We start from the raw sequence: 24251 nt of genomic DNA, 5'->3' as shown, positions 1-24251 counted from the left end.
TCACCACCACTGAAATGTGATTGTTGTAAAACCTGCATGAAAAAATTCATAAAAATTAAACAGTTCAGTGTCACATATTGATACTAATTATTGCTTTGTCTAATTACATGGGATTAAAACAGGGTAGACTATTTTTATACATTACATACATGTACGTACACTGCATTTAAAAAAAAGAAAGAATAAGGTTTTTAACTTTGAGATACAGTGATCTCAGTAGAAAGTGTGTGTATATATATATACATGCGTGTGTGTGTATATACACATGTATGCATACACAATATATAAGGGTATATATATCATGGCCTTCTGGAGTTCCAGTTACTATTCTGACACTTCTGTCCCTTAAAATATCTGTCACTCTTTTGGAATAAGGCATGATTGCTTTTAGCAGTCTTGCTTTTCTCTGTCAGGATAAAGAGGTAAAAACGGCAATAGCTGCATATTAATGTGTTTATTGTGTATAAGATGTTTGGATACCCTTGCTTTACCATGGCAACATATTGCAATTGAATAGTATTATTGGCTGCTGTCAGTAATACAGAGCTATATTCATAAATTACTGAGGCTAGCAGTACTATTGACTATTCTGGTAAACTGGAGAGTTCAAGGGAACTGGAAGCAAATGACAGCGGTGATGTCCAGCAATATTGATTGATGAAGTATGAAGCAAGTAGAGTTTGAATGTATTAGTATAGCCTTGATGTGCAGTGATGTTCTTTAGCATCATTCGTTCATCTCTTTAAGTAGATGATTACCAAAGGAATACTGTTACAGGTGGGTGATAATGTAGCTAAAAAGACAACTGCATTCTCTATTGCTAAAATAGGAAATAAGGAGATTCTTGGGCCCTTTATCTTCTTGGATTTACTGCAAAGATGTGGGTATTGTGCTTCTGCACTCCACAAATTTTTTGTCTTAGACAGAGACTTACAGCTGCAATCTATCAGTTTCTTAATTATGTGAAATGAGAAATCATCCAAGAGCTCTCCCCACCTGGGGATCCAGGTTATGTTGGCAATCCTTATTTTGACCTGAGAGTGAGCTTTTGAATTTGTACAAGAAAAAACAGACCGGGTAGCGTGTCGAGAGTTGGCCTCTGCAGTGAATATCTTATGCTGATCAATTTGAAATGGGTTCATTGTTTGCAATATGTTATGTCAAGCACAAAGGAGAAATCAAAGAACATTTATGGGGATGTTGGCCAGAATGTTCATATCTGTGGGCTTAATGCTGGACTTCTAAATTCATATCTAGGCACTGAATTCTAAGTGATCTAATTTTTAGAGGTACTGACAAGCCACAGACACACAGAACTGATGGTTTGCGAACAGGAGAGGCATAAAAAGCATAAACTTGGATCTCAGTCCCTTCAAAGTGAAGGCTGTGTATGCACCCTTACAATCCCCGAAACTGAATTTCTGGCAATTGTACAGGCTTTTGGAAGAATTTTGTTATTTATTAATGTTTGGTGTGAGTTTAAAATCCTCTAACTAAAGATATTTGGATCACCGGGAATGTCAGTGTTCAAGATTATGCATGTTTTCCTATTATCTCTTCCCCAGAGGAGTTCACTATGGGGCCAGCATATGTGCAACATTAGGATTGCAAGTCTTAAATTCTTGTATTTATTGTACTTTCTTCATCACAGTTTGGAACTAGTAAATCTTTTTTTATTTCTTCCTTTCTTAGCTTCCTTTTTAAAATATTCAGTAAACCATTAGAGAAATAATTAATAGAGAAATAATTAAAGTTCCTGTACAATTTGTTTGTTCAAATTTGCAACTAAAATCATTTCTATTGACAGCGTCTGAAGTTCTTTTCCTTAAGTAAAAATGTTAGGCTAAAATAGCAGATAAAACTCAATTTAAGCTGGGTTTTATTTCATGTCAATTCATTGTGCTTTATTTATTTATTTGTTTACAATTTTCTTTGCAAAATCTCAAACTAGAGAAGTTATTAATAAAAGTTTGAGACAATGTTTATTTCTGGTAACATAAACGCCAAATACACGTTATTTTTAAATATGTGAGCCAAAAATGCCAAAGCTTCCATTCCTTGATCTCTAAAGGGTAGAATTTAAAAAGCGCTAAGTTGCTTGAAGGTCTAAGTAGATGCCTGTTAGGATTGCAAAGACACTTTCAGTAGCAATTCAGTGAGAGCTATGAAATAGAAATCTGTTAAGGGTAATTAATGGTACTGTCTTATGCTACTTGAAGTGGCTATTTTGCTTTTGTGTACAGAGCAACTCTTTACAGCCATAAACTTGTTTGGGTGTATGACGTTCTCCAGAGGATCACATAGACGTGTTGTAAACCCACCTAAATTAGGAAATTTGTCTGCCTTAAATGCCATTGAAAAAGTCCTGTGTGACTTTTTTTCATTCTTGGTTATCTACATGTCTTTGAAAATCTTTTCTTGGGTTGGAATTTTGACACAGTCATCAAGTACCATTATTGATTATAATGCTATGGGATTGAAAGATGAGAAACTAGCATTGTGAATGTAAATAAATGAAAGTTTTTTTTTTCTTTACTGCTGGTTACTCTCATTAAGAGCAGGTAGTCAGTAAATGTCTTCAGAAGCAAACTGCAGACTCTTGTTCTCCAGAGCTCATTCATCAGATTTGCTAACTGTTTTATGGAAGTGCATTAAACCAGGGTACACTGAGGTGTATCAGGTGGGATAGATCCAAACTGTACACTACATAGGTTTTACACATTCATCTGGCCTTTGTTCAAGTTCCTTTAAATGTCAGGGAATGAAGGTTTTGCCCTTGTTCGCAAACGTGGCTGGGAGACTGTTGAAGAGGCAATTGTTGCAGTTGTTGTTCCAAGAAGTCTCTTTGTAGACTCTGCAGATGTCATCTTAATGCTTTCCTGTGGCTTAACTCTGGGGTGTATTCCATGATTTAGAAAATTCAACAGCCTTAATCTTCTGACCCCGGGTGCCTTTGTAAGACGTTCTAGAGCTGTATTATGAAGTGAAAAGTAGGATTAGGACAGAAAAAAGTACGAGATCCTTCTTTTGTTGAGCTTCCTTACTATTATTTTTATGTTTTTGTTGTTGTTGGCTTCAGGCCAGAATTTCACCGTAACCTGAATGCTTAAAAGCCAACTTGGGTATCTGAATGTATATGTTCTGTGAAATTTGGTGACTGTCTCTCATTCATAGAAAATATTATTTCCCATGTATTGTGTCAAGGGAACGTCTTTTTTATTGCACAACCCCTAACAAAGTATGGTACGGCTGGGGCTTTTGAGTGGTATTATAATTCAAAAAATGAGTAAATACATATTGGGTTTGATAATACTAGCATTTGCTTCTGAAACATTTTTAGTACGTTTCTGTTTGGATTAAAAAGAAAGCCCTACTTACTGCATGAATTATTAAAGACTTTCAAAACTCAAAGCCTCCAGAACTTGAAGTATACAGGTGCTCTATATGCGATTAAATAAATTTTATTAGAAAGTATTTCTGTTCTGCAGAATTTATCCTGCGATTGCTGATTAACTAATATGACAGACAGAAAGGACTAACATCACCCGATTGACTGAATTTACTTCATTGTTGTGTCATGAGGAAAATGGAGCTTTGTATGGGTAGACACGCCGGCTTTGTCAGTGATTTGTCACATCAGCAAGCTATTAATGTATAGATAATATAGGTGACAAAAACATCCTGGATATGTATCAACTAATTAACATTGGAATTATCCTCTTATTTTTTAATTTCTGTGCTTTTTTGAGGGTTAGACCAGGCAAGCCATTGCCAATAGCTGTAGTTCAGATAAGTAGAGACCACGGGAAAGCCGTGCCTCACCCTTTGTGTCCTGCTGTGCCTCTGAATACCCTTGCCAAAACCAATTGCGCTTCATCCATGGCGTAACAACTTCCTTTCATCTTTGTGCAAGGAAAATTGGATAAAAGGAGGCAGGTACGTCTGTGATCTGTGTAACCAAGTATGAAAAACAAATTCCAGATTAAAGAAGAGTAGGTGTGACTGTAAGGGGATCCGCTGTGTGGACTGGTAACGCTGTGTGGGCAGTAAGCAAACTACAGGCTAAATGTGTGGCTTAAAGTTTGCTTTGCCCACATTAGGATCTGCATTTCGTGTTGTTGTGTTGATAGACTTCTGTGGTTCAGTGCAAGCCTCTGAGCGCTAGTGTGTTTTGTGAAGTCTAAGCCAGACTAACCTTCAGGACAGAGCAGCAGGAACCCAAATACATGGTCAGTGTAGAGTGATGTGGCTGGGCAGGGGCTGCAGGTGGAACACCATTTGAAGGGCTCCCTCCACATACTGACAGACCTGTCCACCTTGTCACGCAGAGGTTTGTTAAACCTCATGCATGTACAGCTTAGCTGTTAATAAACTGGGACAGGACAACAGGGAAAATGCAGTGGTATGGGCTTAAACCACCGGATAGTTGAGCAGTCCTCACTCTGTGGCCACTTACGCTGTGATTAACTTACCTCAGCTTGCTTAAATAAACTTTGGCTGAACAGCATGGTGACAGCCCTTCAAAGCAGTGCCAACATCTGTTTGTTGTTATTAATTTTGCTGGTGTCTTGCCTTGTATTCACAGGTCTTTCTGACCTATAAGCAGGAGCCAAGCAGACTGTAAATGATGCTGACGCCTCCCAGACTGTCCAACACTCATGCTGGCCCTTTCACGTACGCTGGCTTCCCATCAGCTGGTCCTTACCAGGACTCCAATCTTCCCATGTTGATCACAGGCTGCAGGCTCATGCCAGTATCTGTGCAACAGCTGTTGGAAGTGGTCCTGTGGCTTGCTTGTCCTGGGCAGCAGAGTCAAAATGGACACTGCAGAGCTACTGGAAGGGGATGCCTGTAGTACGCCTCTGGAAAGGGATAAAGGCAAATATGTTGTTATCCCTACAAAGCACTCAGAAAACCTTGAGCCAGTGTATGCATCAAACTGGGAATTATTGAAGCATGACACTAGTGTTTCACCCTGTCTCAACAAGTTGTCCTTGAGATCCAGGACCTGCTTCTCTGGAGACTTGGTGGCCTTACCTGAACTGACCTTAACTACTGCATGAGTGAAGATTGATTCCTTCTCTTGGTAACATCCAGGAAGGCTTATATTTTTAATGTTATGCTTTACATCTCTTAGCAAGAAAAAAACAAAAACCACCACCAACAACAGAAAAAAAATCTTTCAGATGGTGCTTTCAGTGTTCTCATGCTATGCAGGGTTTATTCAGCATGTAATTTGAAATGAAGGGTGAGAATGTAAAAGAAAGGTTAAGATGAATATAAATGTAGTGTGTCCAGATGCAACAGCAGGCATATTGTAAGCTAGTGAATAAAAAAATAAAGGTGTGTCAGATTCAAAATGAAAAAATCTTTTATCATAAACTTTTTTTTTCTTTGTGGCTTGGTTCTTGGGCTGTCAGTTTTCTTTAAGCCCAGAATTAATCCAGGAAATTGGTTTGGTGTAAGCCCAATGGTGTCGGTATCCATGAGCTTGTGTGTCGCTTCCCCCCTCTGGTTATTGCCCCGTGCTTTTTGCCCTCCTGTGCATTCATACTCAGGTATGAGGTCTTGTGCAGTCTGCCGCAGACTTCTGCTACTGCCTTTAGTTAGTCATACGTGAGAACCTCAGAAAGCATTTTCTGGAGGATGTCTTGAGCCATAAGCTGAGGTTTTTGAGAGTGATTATAAAGTGTTAGGTGCCCTGTATTCCAGACACCAAACTGAGACACCTGCAAGGAGCCTTTTATTTTTAGGAAAGTACTCAGTACTGAGCTCTGGCATTCAAGTCACAGCAGAGCAACCCAAGCTAGATGTTGCATGTCATCAGTCACCTGCAAAAGTCTACCTGTTCCCAGCTCCCAGATGCATCTCCAAGCACTGATGCTAATGTGCATTGCCTCCTTGGCCCAGGTGTGTTTAGGCAGGCTTCTCTGATTTTACAAAATATCTTGAGAATGTGAAGATCTTACCTGCTTTTTCGTTGTTCTGTATTTTAAAAGGCAGAAGGGGTTTTTGTGGTCATCAGGAAATACATGGTGAGGTCAAAATCTTGGCCTGAGTTTTGAGTGCTTTTTAGGTGGTACAAATGCTTTGCAATCTCCACTGTAAAAATCACCCATGTGGAAAAAAAAATAGTGTTCCATTTCACTAAGCTTTAAATTTTATTTTTATTTGTTGAAAAAAAAAATACTGTACTTGGTGCTATATTTAGTTTGAATAGAATTTTTGCTATTGTTTTTACAACAACAAAAAATGCTACTTGGACATTCCACCACCTGGAGCTGCGAGTGTGGTCCATGTAGTCTCTCCTGGGCAAGGAAGGAGTACATGCCTTCTTCCTCCTGCTCCCTCCTCAGGCAGTGCTTCTTGCCTGCGCCTGTTCTGGGATGCATGGAGCGGCCCAGGAGTCAGGCCCACAGCAGGAGGAACCTAGGGGCACCTGATTCCCATCCCCACAAGGAAAACTCCATTTATTTTGATCAGTTTTTCAGACTCATTAGTATGGGGCAACACATATTCTTCCCCCTGCCTTTTTTCTCCCTGTTTAGGGACAAAATCAGAAGTTGAAGTGTTGGTATCTCCTGTTGCATAGATGCTTTAAATCACTTTTGTGTTTGTACTCTGTGCTAATAAATGCTGAAACAGTTAGCAAATAAATTGGAGAAAAGATACAAAGATTGTACATATAATCTCGAGTGAAGTGATTAATGGGCTGTTATTTGTAACACAATGGAAGGTACGAAACTATAATACAGCAGTGATTTAAAAAAGGCTCTACATGTTGTATTGCATACCTTTAAAAATATTGCAGGCCAAAATTAAGACCAAAAGAGTCCTGGCAAAAGTGTTGAAGTGGATCTGACGGGTTGATTAATGTATTTGAACTGGTTGAAGAAGAGCAGAATGCCTGAATAACGATTTTAAGGAAAAAATAGAAGCAAGTTGGGTACATCAGGACAGGCTGCATTCCAGCACTATTTAGGGTAGACTACTTCCTATGCATTTTGTATTAAATATTTGTATAGGGAAAAAATCAGGTATATTCAGTGCAGAGAACATCTGCTCATGTTGGATACAGCCTTTCATATAAACCCTGATTTAGTAAAGGATTTTAAACCTGTGCTTAACTCTTAGACATATGTCTTTTTAGAGATAGGTGGAGCCTCAATGTTACTAGATTGAAGTAAGCATTTAGTAAACATTTAACTACTTTCCAGCAGTGATGGAGGGACGTTTTGAAAATTGGCTACTGAAAAAATAGTTATGAAACAGTATTTTAAATATTGCCGAATAAGGTTATTTAAAAAAAAAAAAAAGTATTGGCTATACTGAGACTTGAGGATTGAAAGGGTGTCAGTCCTGCCATGTTTTGATAAACCATGATGTGTGTTGCTTTACTGACAAAGAAACAGACGTTATTTCCTAAATATAGTTTTGTCCTTTTTTTAGCTTCCGTTTTGCTTATCTATCAGATCCTGTGATGGTTTCCAGGACACCCAGCTGGTGAAATAGTGGTACAACTGGGAAACTACTCTGTTTACCTAATGTTCTTCTCTAAATTATTCACTGCTTTATGCCACATATATAATGCTGCAAAAGCAATTGAGTGCTTGTGTGACTACTTTTGCTGTTAAGATTACTTGAATAAGGGCAGTTTACTTGGCCCTGGAAAACATACATCTATGTAATTTTTGAGTTTGAGGTTCCATTCTATTTGTCTAGTCTGAGTTCCTGTACAAAAAAGAAGTACGGGAATAAGTGTGTTGTCCTCTGGTGCAGCTGAGCTTCTGGAGTATATTCATTTATACTGGCTTTCGTCATCAGAACTGGATGTCCTTTTTTTAAGGCATAAGCTTCACTTGTGCCTTAAAAATGCATTCATCTTTTTAAACCTGTGAAAGATTAGAAATGGGACCGGATCTAAAGGCTGGCTTTTGAAGATTTCCTTAAAAATTTATTCAAAATCTGTGATTTATTTTAATGTTTTTGATCAACACGTTTATTTATTTATTTATTTTCTGGGAAGGAGAGAAAATGAAACTTCAGTGCTTTGAAATGACGTGTATTGTAAAGTAGAAAAATTATTTCTGGGTGTTCTGCTTTAAAAATGTTAAACTATCCCTCCCCGAAAAGACCTATGTACAAAGAGATGTACCATGAAACTAAGGCTCAGCATTTTAAAGCAATGCAGAGAAACGTTATTTTACCTAGCTGTTCTCTAGAACTTACTGCTATACTGTATGGTTGGGGAGGAAGAAGAACAAAATTAAAGAAGAAAAATGCTGCGTGTGGACCACTTACATAAAACATCAGAAATATGCATTTCTGCAATGTCAGGGATGAGATTTGGAAAAAAAAATAAATCCTAGGAATTTGGGTGAGATGTGAACTCTAATGATTACAGAAAATAATTATCCCCCATCCAAACAAGGAAACAAAAACCCAACCTAACTCAACCTTCTTCTTGGGGACAGGAGCGGTTCTCCTTTCCAGAGGCAACAGATGTCTCCTTTACAGCACTGAGCAAGTTGCAGGACTTCTAATGATAACTAAAAAGAGGGGCCCAATAAAGAGAATTTAGTTCTCTGGGATCAAAAAGCTTCAGATAAGGTTTGACTTTTTTTTTTTTTTTTTTTTAACTATTAAACAGACTTGGGCTGGAAGAAAATGGATGATTTCAGCAGAATTATTTCCATGTTTATTAATCATATATAATCCCATTTTATTTTGCTTCTGTCACTTTAGGTTACTTTTACCTGTGAGTCCAGGTTACCCTTGAAGTACGTTGTACCCAAAGAACCATTCTTCATGGCTGAAGTCTAATTGGATTTGTGTGTTTGATCATGACTTTGATTATAACGTTGAAAGGATCTGTTGATCTAAACGATCTGATTGGAAGGGTTGCTACATAACTAATTATTATCTCATTCTTATAAAACAGAAGGTTTGTTTCATACCATACTTTGGGAAATGATAAAAGCTTGTTGTTACAAAAAACGCCATTAATTTTATTAACTCCTTTGTATGTTCACATTGAACAAATGAGAGACTTTTCTTCAAGTGCTAGTGCTTCATCCTCTGAGATCAATGGCTGTGAGCATGCTGAACATCTTACAGAATCTGTCTTTTAATTAAGTTATGTTAACATTTGTCTCACTTGTAAATGATGCCAGTGACTGTTTATCTTACAACTCTGCCTCTAGTTTGGGGAAAGGTGAAATGTGTTCTTTACTAAGTAACGGCTTAAAAATGGTGTTTTGCCTTAATGTTTGTTGGAGCTGAACATTAAAATACTGCTTATGAGTACTTTTTTTGTGGCTTGGAGTGGTCATGAGTACAGTTTGATTCACGACATGAATTCCTGTGTCCCAGAAGCACAGGGGATGGATGGGAGGACAGAGGCTGCCTGGGTTCTGTTCCCAACGTGGTGACCTTGAGCAAAGTCACTGAACCACTCTGTGCTGTGGTTTAGTGACTTCTGCGATGAATATCAAGTTACAGTACCTAGCTCCCAGGGGTATGGAGCGAGCTTAATTAATGAGTTAGTAATATGCTTTGAGATCCACCTTTCTGACCTTTCAGCCTGCACTATCAAGGCACTTGTCTGTGTCCTTATCTATGTGCAAATCGATTACAGCTGGCTCCTAACCTTGTCCTCTCAAGCGTGTTTGCTGTGCTTCTGCCTGACTCCTCAGTGTAGTCATGTTTTCTGCCCATTTTCTTCATTCCTTTACTGCCCTTACTTTCTCCACTGTGTTAAGCGTGGGAATCTTTATTGTCACCATATGGCTATTGAAGCTTGCTAACCTTTCAGGTATAATTTTGTATGGTGAAATAAGGGTCAACTCTCTGTGCTGAGAATGAGCCCCCTTGAGCATATTTCTTCCTATGAGCACATTTGTTTCTGTTATGCTAGAACTTGTACTTTGGAAGAATACTGTGTGCAAATCCCCCCTGCACGCTGGGCAGCTTCTCACTCCTGTCCTCCACCTTTATCCTCTCCTGGTGGTCATTTACAGGTACCTTAAAGGAGGCTGTAGCGAGGTGGGGGTTGGTCTATTCTCCCACATACCTAGTGACAGGACGAGGGGGAATGGGCTAAAGTTGCGCCAGGGGAGGTTTAGGCTGGATGTTAGGAAGAACTTCTTTACTGAAAGGGTTGTTAGGCATTGGAATGGGCTGCCCAGGGAAGTGGTTGAGTCGCCATCCCTGGAGGTCTTTAAAAGATGTTTAGATGTAGAGCTTAGTGATATGGTTTAGTGGAGGACTTGTTAGTGTTAGATCAGATGTTGGACTAGGTGATCTTGGAGGTCTCTTTCAACCCAGATGATTCTGTGATTTCAGGAAAATGGGATGTCACCCTCTCTAGAACCCACCAAAGAGTTGAGCGTGGGAGTTGTTGCACTGATTTCTGAGTTATACATGTGCTAAAGGAATTTCATGGACTAACAGTAAGGTGCTCGACCTGCTGTAGGTTTTAGCCCTCAAATCTTCACTGGAAAATCTACTGTGGTTAGGATATTGCACTTGCCTGGCTGATATCTGTACCGCTGTTTAGCTGGGAGTGTAGCTATTACTACAGTACAGCAATTGCACCTGCTCAGCTCCTGTTCCGCTTATCATTTACTAGCTGTAGTGCAAGGGAAAATGGTCTTAGAACTAATATAGTAATCATCTTCAGTTCCCTCTAGAGAAACTGGATTTTTCTGTTAGTAAGCAAAGTAAAAGAAAATAATTTTCCAAGTTATGTGCATACACACACATAAGAAATACATATGAACTTCTATTAGAACTTAGAAGAAGAAATATTTTAAAAGTTTGTTTTCAAATATAATTACAATGAATAAAATTTGATCAAAGGGATAGGATGTGGTATAGAAAAGGCATTTTTATGCACAACCATTAGCCTAAATCAAGTCATACAGCCTGCGTTACAGCATTCTTATGCAGAAATGTAACTCTCCTAGAAGGTCTTCATCCACGAGCGAAAGCAATTGCATCGCAGGATGATTGACGCCTCAAACAGAAGGGTATTCACACGCAATAGAAAGGAGGAAAGATAGACTAAGCATCTGGATGAAAGGAGGGAGGTGAATTAGGAAATATCCAGCAAGACTGTGAAGCCCAGCTGGCAGAACGTGAAAAGCTGTGGATGCCCCATCCCTGGAAGCGTTCAAGGCCGTGTTGGATGGGACTTTGGGCAACCTGGTCTAGTGGGAGGTGTCTCTGCCCATGGCAGGGGGGTTGGAAATAGGTGGTCTTTAAGGTCCCTTCTCACACAAACCATTCTATGGTTTTATAAAACCATATAAAACACTTTAACGCTTTTATGAAACACTTATGAGGATTCATGGTAAAAGTTACTCAGCTATGTTTTCCTTATCCTTACAGAATGATAGAGCAAAGAGATATGCAAGCTATCCAAATAGATGATAAAACCATATCCTGAAATCAGTGTCCATATGTATGTCCACATAAGCTACCTTTTTGATACAGCAAAAGGTAAATAAAGGATAGATCTTTTATTTCAGTACTGATAAGGCTGACAGACTGCCTAGTTTGGGCTAAGAAATGTCTTTTCCAGAGGAAGATACACACTCGTGCATGACTTTTGCATTCTGAGGCTGTTACCCTGTCATGTGCTAACAGAACTGATAACTAGATTTGCCTTTGTTGACTGTTGCTGAGGTCTTAAAGACAAGTATCTTCAATTTTCCATCTTTCCTTGCTGTCCACCGTGGGCAGGGTGATGGTATGAACAACATTTGTGCCTGGGGCTGCTCCTGGGCCTCAACTCGTCCGAACTTTTGTGGAGGCTTTATGTATGGTCAAGGAGCTGGCCTTGAGCCACGAACCACCAGAACAATATAGATGTTGTCATAAGTGACTAACATGACAAACCAGAACTGAACCGGAATCTTCCAGGTGTCTGAAGTGCTGACTTTTTAGTATTTCATGTATTTTGGTAGCGGTTTACAGTATGAAGTCTGCCTGTGTGTCTGAAGGGAACCCTAAGCACCTCAAGGGAACCCTGTGATGATCAGGTGGGATCCATACAGGTGTAAAATGCTTTCCTGGTGGAGGTCTTTAATGCTTAAATTAGGGCATAACTTGTCCTAGAGACTGACCCAAGTTTTCAGTATTTTGCAGAGCTTTGCTGACATGTAGGCCTCACTTTAGTGGGATGAATGTACACAGGGACTGCTTGTTTTTGCTGACAAACCAAAGCTGGCTCATGCCTGATGCTGTGAAGTCTTTCATGCTGATATTCTCGAGTCTAGATTGCAATGGTTGCCATCCCATTTTAACAATACGTAAAGGATAAGGAGGGAAATAGCTCGTGCTTATTGACAGGTGACTGAAAAACAGATGAATTGTGCTTGTGGAGAGGAGGCCTGAGCTACAGAGCATATGTAATAGGATGTGGGACAAAGAGCAGCAGGTCAAGGCTGTGAATTAATCAGTCTTTATCTTGAAGACTGAAATGAATCTAGCAGAAATTACTATTTAGAATTTATTGGGCTCAATGAAATGAAACCCAAAACTAATAAGAGAAATGCTTGAATCGTGAAGAAGAAAGCAGGCCTAGTTTACAGGATATGAATCTATATGTACAACCAGTCATTTTAGGAAAAAATAAACAAAGCTAAACAAGAAATTGGAAATTATTTTTTTTACCTATAGTGTCAAGATCATTATCTGCTGAGACCTGCTTCCCACAACAAATACTGATGAAGAATGAGAAAAATTTGACTAAGGTCAGTTGTAGCTGGAAAAACATTAGTCTTTACAAACTTGGAAATATGCTAAGAGAGCTGAAAAATGTGGAGTGGTATTGCAGGTAGGCAAGAGTGGTCTGACTCAAAGAGAGGGAAAAATCGCATATTGACAAAATAGGGGGAAAAAATAAAAGGAACAGTTTAAGCAATCTGGAGTTGCTTTCAAGTGGCCAGATTGTACTTCCTAAATAATTGCTGTGGGATTGGGCTCTGTTTGATTTAATTGGTAACGTGTGTTGAAGCCAGAGCTGAATGAACTATTTACAGCGAATAATTTATTTGATCAATGTCATCCTCCTTTCTGTTCATGAATTATCCACAAACAGGTTTTTTCCTCTCTAATTTGTTCATTATTCAAAATTGCTCAGCAAATGCTTTGTGTGAGTGCCTTTTTGGTTCTTTTTTTCTTTTTCTATCTTTGGAAGATTATGCTTATATATGGAGAGTTTTACAGTGGGACTCGAGAAACCTAAATGTTCTCTTTTACTGGGCTTTTGAAGGAGGGAAAAATAACCCATTTTCTATGGGTTATTTGCTATATTTGCTGAAAATGTGGAGAGTGCAGCAGCTTTTCTTTTTATTCATAGGGTTTCAGGCCAGAAGGGACTATTAGATCATCTACTCTAATCTCTTTTATGATGCAGATATGGTAGGAATTCATCTAATTTCTCCCATACTGAGTCCAATAATTTGTGCTTAACTAAAGCAGATTGGAACTTTATTTTAAAGCCTTTTCAGACAAGTGGCTAAAAAGGCCTTTATGAGGGTGGTTATTATTCTATTTTCTCCTACAAGCTTGTGTATCTACTCAATAATCTTTATTTTTGTCATGTGGGATTGTTTGTATTTGCTGATGTAATGTCTGAATCTTTTGAAAGCAGGGAGGACATGAGAGGCTTCATGACCATGTGAAGCATTCTTTCACGAACCTTTCTATTTGTTTGTCCAGGTATAGCTTTCCTACAAGCAACTTCACAAAGGAAAAATAAAATGGAATGAATATTCATGCCAGGCAAACAGCAACCCTGGTGAATGCTGTCAAAGCGAATGTATGCTCTTAGTCAAATTAATGTTTGTGAATTCTCCTGGCAGTATTATCCCAGTGCTAGCCAAGAAAGACACTGTTAAATGTAAATTGTAGTGACAGTAATTTTTTATTTTTTATTTTTTAATTTGGAATAAGCATTGTTATTCAGAAGTCAAGATAAGCAGGTTTGTCACACAATATTAAGATGAAAAATGTAGTGAGATGCTGCCTTCCGCTGGAGTTTGGATTGGGGTGCATGTAGGTTATAATATAGCAGAAGAACATCCACCAGATTTTGCCAGAAGTGTGAAGTTTTGTCCACACAAGCTTGGAGGAACTGTTTTTGTGACTTGGAAGTATCCAAGCTTCAAAAAATGCTATTTAATTTGAAAAGCTGTTCCCCACAATAGATCAAAATGAGGGATATCCACTTGCTTTGTGGCACGCCTAGTTAGCTCTCCTGCCCCAAACCCCAAAACTCTCAAGCTCAAGCTATGAGCTGTCTCCATACTGTAGCAGCGTTGCTGTCTTGAAAACCCATCGGAAGCCACCAGTATGGCCAGATGCTCCTGAGCAGTTTGGTTACCACAGCTTGACAGGTGGCTGGGCAGCTAATCCACTTACCACTGCTGAGCTCCCTTAACCGGCTGCTTGTGAGCTCTGCCTACTGCCCACTCGTGAGGTGGTGGTTTCAGCCCATGGGTTTCACCTCCCTGCTGGAGCGGGCCGTGGCAGGCACGGGGTAGTTACACGGCTCAGCTGTCAAATCATGTCATACGTGCTTGATTGTGTGTGGTGGTGCGAGTGAACCCCAAAATACCCAGCAACATGTGATCGCGGTTCTAGCCATCCTTGCTGACTGTGTATGTACCCAGCGGGCTTTCACGTGTAAGCTGGAGACTCCAGCGGTCGTATCCTTGCACAAGTGCCTTTGGGAAGTGGCAGAGCAATTGACTTCATCCTGCTGGTGGATGGTCAATGCACAGAGTGAGCATGTGTAAATTTTGAAAAGAAATTTGGGTCCCTTGATTTCCTTTGTTCCTCTCGGATCAAACAGCAAAGGCTTAGCCAGTGGGACTCCCATGAGAGCATGGGGTACCTTCAAAATGCCTTCAAAAATGTGATTCTGTTAGAGGTAGGCAAGTTGAGTCCAACTAGCAATTTAACAGGTGAAGTAGCCTGTGGAGGACAATCCATCCAGATGCTTTAGGATGTAGTGAGGGCCTGCTTGTTCCCCAGTCTTCTGGAGGGGTCTGTTTTTCTTCACTGACTTTTAAGTGGAACTAAATGAGTAGATTAGATTACACACCTGACTTTTAGACTGCTAAAATGAAGTGAGATGAATGTCACCCCAAATTATTTGCCTCAGAATGGCTGCGATAAAGCATCTCCACCTGATGCATTAGCAAGTAGCCCTGCTTTTTCTCTCTCAGCTGATGAAATAATCACTTACCCCTTCTGCAAGCAGAAAAATCCATGGCATAGTGGAATGTCGATAAATAGGTCCTTTTTAGTTCTCACAGGATGGGCTTTTGTGGGTGTTCTTGAATACTATGCTGAATCTTTGATTTGTTAGGGGTATGACATCGTATAGTGACTGTGTAAGGGACACCTTACCTACATCATAATAAATGATAAATTCGGTGTATAGCAAGGAGGCCAAGATGCTAGTGTGCTCTGTATGTGACTGACACAAAGAATTACTTGAAGTATCATATTACTTTTTCCTTTGATATGTCAACTGTCCTGGCACTAAAGGTATAACCCTAGTAAAGGAAGCCTGTGATAATGACAGCCCTGTGTTTGGGAATTTTCTCCACATTGCTCTGAATGGATGCACACACAATTCTTTATCTGGTCTGCAATCCCTCTAATTTTTCGTGGTCTTTACTGTTAGAACATATAACATCTCCAGGGGAATGGCAGAGCCACTACACACCGTCAGGTGAGGTGCCTTCATGTGATAAGCCATGTATGATACTTTATGGAACATTGCCCTTGTAATATTTCATAATGCTCAAATGTTCCAGATGATTATAGTCTCCAGATCTGCAGTTAAATTATTATACTGATCAGAAATTTAATTGCTCTCACTTGTCTTGTTCTGTATGTTCTTTTGGCAGAATGACAGTACTTTCCATCACTGTTTCTACATCCACTGAGTGATACGAAATGTGTCTTTAAAATCAGGGGAAAAAATATTAATGGGGGTTATGTTGCCTGGTAGAGTGTTTTGTTGCTCTTTTCTGATCTGATGGTAGTACTAAGTGCATTTTAAATATTTTATATTGTTCTTAGGACAAACTGTGAATTTAAAAGCTACAATTTAAACCTGAGTTAAAGTAAGTTTTATCGGTGTTCATCTTTTGATAGTTTTTCTTCCTTTTACTTTATAGCACAAATTTATAATTTATAACGATCTTAGTGAAGGTGAGATAGACAACGTTTTCCACTCCAGCAGAAGGAATGTCACTTCACTAGGAATTGAATTTTCTATATGAAAAATTGTTTTTGAAACAGGAGCCAAAATCAAATCTAGACAGAACCCCACAAACCAGGAAAAAAAAAAAAAAGTTTGAACTTTTAGTGTCACCAGTTTTGAAACTGCTGAGAAATTTTGAGTTTGTTTCGGTAAGTTGACACTGGGTTGTGTGTTACAGGACTACATATGTGAACATTTAGGCTTATTGTGGCATTGATTAGAAGTGGAACAATGATGTTGATTTATAATTTGAAAAGTCTGGACTTTTTTGTTCGAGGCAGATGAACCATATGTTTTGCAATAAATATTTTTAATTCTAAGAATGAAAATGCAACTGTTTGTTATTGCTTACACAAACTTATGACAGAAAACAAGTGAGGTGAAGACAGGATGTGTTGCAGAGTCTATTAAAATAACAAGTGTGGAATATAGGGAGGAATTTGTAGACAGGAGGCTTTAAAACAGAGCAGGTTGAACCAATTATTTTAACTGTAGTTGAAGTAAAGCTGGAGAGATGTGTATAAAACTATAACATATTATTATATCTAAAATATGGAAGTATCTTCAGCTACATAGCTCTATTGGTTTAGAAGGGGTTATTATCATTCTCCTGCAATAACCGTTTGAAAAGTTAAGCCTTCAGTCTGAGGTTTCCAAACAGCAGTTTTCCTGCATACTATATGAATTAATTAAGCTGCAAATTCAAATGTTTATATATGTTTGCTGCCTCCTTTGAAAAGCTTCACAGAATATTTTGTCCTTTGGGCAGACTAATTCTTTGCTTGCCTTAAAGTCATGCCTGAGCTTGACTTAAAGGCCTGTGCCTCTAAGAGAGGCCAAGCTTGCCTGGCTTTGAATGAGTTGTGGCAAGTAATGGAAATGTGGCTGTGTTAGCACAATGTCCTGACTTGGAACAAATCTTCAGCCTCTTGGCAGGGCTGGTTAACTATGTCCTACCTGAGCTGTAACACACCTCGCACCTGGGCTGGGTCTCTCAAAGAAAACTAGGCTCCTTTGCTATATAGCATCACCCAAAATCTCGAAATAAAAATTGGGGTACAAATCACACTTTAAGTACTAGGAATATTTGCCCCAAACTGACTTTTTGATTTGCCTTCAAAAAAGTTCACTCAACTCCCACTTTTGGACATCATGAGCTGATCTTTTTTTGGTGTCATAATAGTCTCCGTGACCACCAGTTGTGACATCATCATGAGAAAAATACTGCAAATTAATTTAAAATTATAATAATCTGTTCCTCTTGTGTGGTTTATAGTTGAATTCACACAATTATAGGAAGGTGCTAAAGTTCCCAGTCATCCTAATTATTTCAGAGCAGAGTTAGGCCCTGGAATCTTTTTCCCTGGCATGTGTTTCCACATGAAAGCACTCTGAAATGATTAAAATTTTCTGGACAGGTGATGACTTGTTACTACTTACAATTTGTGCAGATGTAGCACTTTGTTCCTGTTTTCAGAGCTTCAGTGATCCCTTCTTCCTCTGCACATTTCCCCTTTTGTTCTAAGAAAGCGATAACTGGCACAGAAATACACTTGGATTTCTTTCTTGGTAGTACAGCATTTATTACAATGACTGGGCCAGTCCAGCCTGCTCATCCCTTCACCTTTATTTTCAAACTCCTTTGGGCAATTTGATCCCACCTGACACTTCTGACACTTCCTGATGCCTAAATTGGCTTTTCGCAGGGCAACGCTTCTCCTCTGTGACTGACAGGGAGATCTGTTGCTGTCAACATGGATTTTCTCCGGCTATTTCTCCTATTGGTACTTCTCCATCCTCTGACTTAGAATGGTTTTCAATTCTCTGTGCTGATTCTTTTTTCTCCCTAGAGGATCTCCTTCCATCCCTGGTTACATTCCATCCCTTTCCTCTTTGGCCTGTCTTTGCTTAGATTTACTTTAAATTTCCTATTTTTCCTCCTTTTTCAAAACTCTTTGCCCTCTGCACACTGCTAACCAAAATGGATAATACAGTGTCATTTAGTGCACATGATTGCTAGTTCCTTTCCTGACCACATAAAGCCTTCAGCACAGAGCTTCCCGGTGGCTTTCTAATTTGTATTTTATCAAGCTAACTCTTTCTAATGTGAACATTGGGAAAATCTTCCTCTTGGTGAGGTTTTTTTTTTTACCTGGGCTCTTTGACTCATATTCTCGGTTCCTAAACTCATAAACTGGGAGGCAAAGAGAGCTCTGCCTGCCTGGTGGATCCCTTTTACTGCACTTGGAATTGTCATTTTTCATCTCACCATGGTTCCCCAAGTTTCATGAGAAAGACGAAACCAAAATTCTGAAGTTGTCCACCAATAGGACTCCTGTGACTTTATATATATATATATATAATCTTTATTTTTTTCTTTTAAAACAGATTGATAGCATTTTTTTTATGTAACAGAGCATTACTTAATGAACCCCAGAACTTAAGCTTCTTTTCCAACAACAGGTAAATAAAAAGGACCCTGAAGGTAGTCCTTACCACTGTCTTTCTTCTACTTGAGTCCGTGTTTAGACTTTTAAAGCAATTCAGTCTAACTATATTGTTGAGTGATTTCCAGAGAGAAGATCTGTGAACAGGGAGGAAAATAACATTTAAATTGATGGGAGGAGGCATCAAGAGTCTTGTATCCACAGCAGTCTAAACAGTGTTAAATTGTGTTGTTTCTGGGGAATGACTGTTATATTAAGTCTTGCTGGAGCTTATGTTTTGTAATACAAGACAACTAAAAACAGCCTGCAACCTTGTGAGCTGTTTATTATTAACCACATGTTTTCTATGGCAGCTCCTATCAATGTTGCAGCTGAAAGAATATGCTTTGGGGGAATATTTGAAGGAATTAGCTGGAATGAACTGGGGTATTTTGTTTTTAGAAAATTATAACAAATACTGACAATTTCCAGAAGAAAAAAATGAAATAATCTTAAGGGAAACAAAGCTGAACAAAAACATCGAAAGTTTGCACAGAGTGCCTTATTGAAACAATATAAGTTAGTTTGGGAGTCATCTGTAAGAAGAAAGGCAACTCTTACTGGAATAAAGTAGCTGGTTAGAATACAATGGCATATTAAAAATGTTCAGGAATTTAGACTTAGACTTTCAAATGTACTTCAGAGATCTGGGGATACGGTTCCTATTATTTTCCCAGACTTTATAGAAGTCTGTGATTATAGCTCCTCTGCCCTACCAGATATGGACATGGATTTTTACAGTACCAGAACAGGAAAAGAGCTGTCACACACATCATAAAATGTCTCCCCACTTTTACAAGTTTTGTCCATAGGGAAAAGTGAGATATAGTAGAGTAGCCTTTCTTTGTGTGGTGTACCAATCATGTACATGACCCTGTGGCATTTACTAGGCAATAGATTGTCCAGTACTTGATGAGTTTGTACTGAATCTGGTTTTGGTGCTTATTTTTTGTTTGCGTTCTTGCTGAATGCAAGATATTCTAAAAGTAAAGTATTGCAATGGAGTGAATGAAGTGTTGTATTCAAAGTCATGTCACCATCTCTTCACCTGTCTTGATCTTTATTTATTTTCAATGTACATTTATTTGGTGTGTTTAACTTCACCTCCAGCAGTGAGGTGAGCTACTGTGACAGAATCCTATTCTATTTCTGTCATTAAGCTGGTTTTGTAGTCTTGTGCTAATGAAGGTAAGATGCGGATATATCTGCCTAGGTATATCTGTGCTCCAGTCGAGCACATAACTTCATCTTAGATGGACTGATGGATAACCTAACCTGGATGACATTGACACAATAACAGTGAAAATGTGTCAGGGAGAGTTTCACCGTGCTCTGTGTTAGTATGGGTATGTCCCATTGTTAGTGGATTTCTGTCCCTATGCTGTTCTTTTCTCTAGCTAAATTAAAGTGAGAAGGGAAATAACTGCTAATAAAATAGCTGTGATCACAACTGTATAACTGTAGATTATGCAGTAGGTTAACCCAACAGGATACGTTTAATATATCCTTAACATTTAGACCTGTGGATTTCAGAATGGAAGGAAGAAGGATTTAAGCATCTTTGTGATGTTAGTTGGTTTGCTCTTAGGTAGAAGACACTGGACTGAGGGGACAACTTGCCACATCATCATTGTTCTGATTTAATTTCTTTGAATTGCACCCATCACTCTGTATTTCTTCATCTTTATTCACCTGTCTGTTAAGGTAGTAAACTCCCTAGGACAAGTGAGCTCCTCTCAAATTGTGCATATGGGATTTAGAGCTGTGATGTGCAAAAGTCATTTGGAACTTGAAGAAAAAAGAAATTTTTCCTAGATAACTTCAGAAATCTCAGAGATTCTACTTGCTGCCTAGATTCCATCTTGTAGGTAGGAGGGGGATTGAGAGATCTGCGTGGTGCAACCTCTCTCAAAGTGAGGCGTATTGTGAGCAAGATGGCCATAGCTCAGACTGACTGCAGAGGGCATGCAGATTATGGTGAAGTGAATCATTCTTTACATTGGTTTGAATAGTAGTTCCAGTAGAAATCTGGAAAACTTGATGCAAGTCCAGTTAATTTTATACCCTTCATTCCGCAAAATGCTGAAATGTGCTTGACATCTTAAGAAATGCCAGTAGGGTGTTTTGAATACTAAATTTGAAACAATGATTACAAGGATTAGTGGTCATTTTCTTCCTTTGGTGGCTTATTTTCCAAAAGAAAATAAGCTGTTTCCTTGCATGCCTTTACCTCTGTATGTGTGCATATGTAAAAAGCCTCTTTAAGTGAGAATGTGGGAGAAAATGTTCAAAATTTGCAAGGAATCTGCAAAATTCTCCTTTTTTTTTTTTTTTTTGGTATTTGTCTTGTGTGGAAATGTTTTTCATTATAAAATATTTTAAACATAAGTTTTTTAACTCATAAGTGAAAGCCAGATGGAACATACATGCAAGTGCAATGCCTAAAATTGAAAGGAATCCTTTTTTATTTTTCTCTTTTCTGAGAGTAATTCCTAGTGCTTTTGCTTTTAAATGTTAGGGTGGTGTTTCTTTAGTTTATCTTTAAGTGTGAAGCAGCAACAGAGATAAGAACTCCTTATAATTTTTAATAGAAACTAAAATGAAAAGTAGGGACTTTATTTCCATCAAGTTCACTTTGGTTTACTCAACTGTACTCACAAATGAAAAAGTTACAAATAGAATGTCTGGACTTTCACAAACAAGGATTCAATTTGGGAAGAAAAAAATTTCTTTCATATTTATGTTGCCTGGTTAACATATTCTCTTAGTTATATGAATAAAAAAGGACAAGGAGAATGAAATATTCTTTTACCAAAAAACTGTACTAGAATAGCTTGTTGTCTTGTGCTTGTCTCTTGAAACATGAATTGTGCCTTGGTAAAGAGCAGCTGTTGTAGATCTTGGGATGGCTTTGCTATTAGAAGTCCTGACATGACAGAAAGCCATGGGGGCTTGGAAAATAAATACTTTTTATACAAATATTTTGACCTTTCCATTTGGATTTCTGAAAGAACATTAGCTATCCGATGCAGAACGCTTCATGCAACATGAAAAATAGGGGAAGATGTTAATAAGGAGGAAGGAAAAACAAAACAGGAAAGGAGACTTGTTATTGTTCAAAGAGGGCTTGAGTTTAATCTCTTGTCCGTTCTTCCACTGAGGGAATAGGAATGGCTTCATTTAGTCCTTGGTTGTCCTCCAGGGAGATTTCTAACCTTGACTATATACTACTGATGAGGACTCTAACTTCCCTTGATGGTTTGTTCATTTGCCTAACTCTGCTTCTTACTCTGTGGAAATTCACAGAGGAACTGTATTTGACCTAAATTTCCCCTGATGCTGCTTAAGTTCATTACTTCCTCTTCTGTCCTCGTTAATTAAGGGGAATAATTGATTCTTGTTCTTTTTATAACATCACTTTATGTACTTGAAGATGTCATTCTCCCCTGCTTTTCTCCATGACACACAAATATGAAGACAAAAGGGAAATATTTCTCTGTCTGGATGATGTTAAGAAAATAAAGCAACTCTTCAAGGAGGTGGAGGATAAGCCATGAGAAATAGTGTAAATGAGATCAGGATGGGAATGAAGACAACAACTTGTCTGATCCTTGCTGCTAAAATAAGAGTGCTAAGTGCCACTCTCATCCCCATGAAGCACAGGCTCCTTGATCTCCAGCTAAGCATAGGTGCACTTGTTTCCATTTAGCCAGCTAAGGAGCTCCCCACTTTGATCTCTTCCGTAGTCTGGTCAGGGAGGGTTGGGGCTTGTGCTTAGGTTTCTGATACACCTCAAGTTTAATCAAGGTGTTTGGAAGGGAATGTGTATTTTCAGGTTTCTCACTTCCAACTTTCTCTTGAAACTTAACCTTGCTCTCAATCCTTTCACAAAGCTAGCAAGCCATCTACTGCTTTTTCATTTACATTTTCAAGGTTTCCTGACAGAAAAATGGATAGAAACTTAAAGAAATGAAAGCTGTAATTATCTTTTATGCATATATGGTTCCTGCAAGATAGGGATGCCCACAGCTGCCTAGCCTCATGAGTTCCCAAATGTGACACAGATTTGCTCATCACATGATCATGAAATTATGTGGTCTGTTATCTGTCAAAATCATGTAAAATATTGCATATTGTTTTTTATTTTTTTGGATGGGTAAAACCAAGAGCACAGATATACCTTGCATATGCTTTCAACCTTGCTGCAAGTGGAATAAACGTACCATTTCTTACTATAGGGAATATTAAGTCTAGAGACATGAAGTTGTTTATATTGTCATTATCATGAATGGTGTGATTGTTCCAGTCGCCTAGATAGAGGAGATATCATGTTAGCTGGCACTGACTTAGTGCTTTATCTCCTGAAAGCTATCATTAGTGGGCAATCATTTAAAGAAATTATTCTACTACTAATTTATATAGCCTGGTAGCTCTTTTGGTGATTTTCCTTATTTTTTCTTTTTGTTAGTGATAGCCTTCGGTGCTTGAATATGGTGGATGCTGTGTGGAAAATATTTTAATATATTTTGGTGATGGAGAGAGGCTACAGAACTGTGGTGTTTTTTGTTTGTTTGTTTGTTTGTTTGTTTGTTTTTCCTCCAAGTAGTTCAAATGCAATCAGATCTGTTTGAATATTTCTTTTACAGCTCTGTTTCTCATCTCTGTTAATGAGGTATAATGTATTTTAGTGCTTTGATAGTGGCAGAGCAAAGAATTTCATTGCCAGAGCAGTAATCTTGAGCAATAGGGAAGGATAGTTTTCAGACTTTGTGGTTTCCAAAGCATTTAATAAACCTGAGCAATGATTAGTTAATTGCTCTTTCGCAGAAGCTGAGAGTTCATCTGTACTCCTCGCACTCCCATGCCTGCAGGATTTGCAGGGGTCAGAATTTGTGAGGTCAGCTACCATAAACTAGAACTCAGGCAAGGATTTGGGTAAGATGGTTAACTGCTGGTGTTACCCAGTGAGCAGATTAAAACTTGTTTGGGTACGTTCACGCACAACTCCCCCACAACAGAAGCAGCACTCTGGGCCAGAGCTTTGGGCTCATACCCACGACTGAGGTTTTGTGATTTAACGAGTTACTGTGGGCTGCTTGACAGCAACAAGTGGAACTGCACCGGGGTGTATCTGATGGATTGTACCCACATTTGCCACAGGTGGGAGTACTCACGCAGGTTCTTGTGCTAATCTGTGGTAACTCTGGGTAGTAACTCTTTTGTTTGCCATCTGCTATAAATCTGTGGATTGGAGAGATGATGTTTGTCACCTGCTCTAGAGCTTTGATATTCAAGGAGAACAATTCCTATTTATAGGCTGTAGTACCGGGGTTTCATGTTTATTGTTATTTTCTCCACCATAAAAACTTAGACTTTCTGCTGTTTCTGAAGTTATGTCTAATAGTGGTGCTGACATAATCACCTATATCTCTGTCCATTAAAACCAATAGTCGCCTTCGTATGTAGAGGATTTTAAA

The 24251-nt window shown here is 38.7% G+C and overlaps 1 protein-coding gene across 12 annotated transcripts in view; it reads left to right on the top strand.

Moving 5' to 3' along the window:
• Positions 1–24251, top strand: part of LOC310892987 (uncharacterized protein) — a 592327-nt gene that overhangs the window by 112705 nt on the left and 455371 nt on the right. The window contains exon 3 of one of the 12 annotated variants that reach the window (XR_014578618.1): positions 8746–9981. The exons of 10 other annotated variants lie outside the window; for them this stretch is intronic. The gene's annotated coding sequence lies outside the window, so the exon portion shown is untranslated. Of the gene's footprint in view, positions 1–4585; positions 4605–8745; positions 9982–24251 lie in introns of those variants that run through there. One more of the 12 variants, XR_014578619.1, reaches the window with a different exon arrangement.

The sequence above is a fragment of the Anser anser genome (assembly GCF_964211835.1).
Source record: "Anser anser genome assembly, chromosome: 1".
Classification (NCBI taxonomy): domain Eukaryota; kingdom Metazoa; phylum Chordata; class Aves; order Anseriformes; family Anatidae; genus Anser; species Anser anser.
This window is presented reverse-complemented; position numbering and strand designations above follow the sequence as displayed.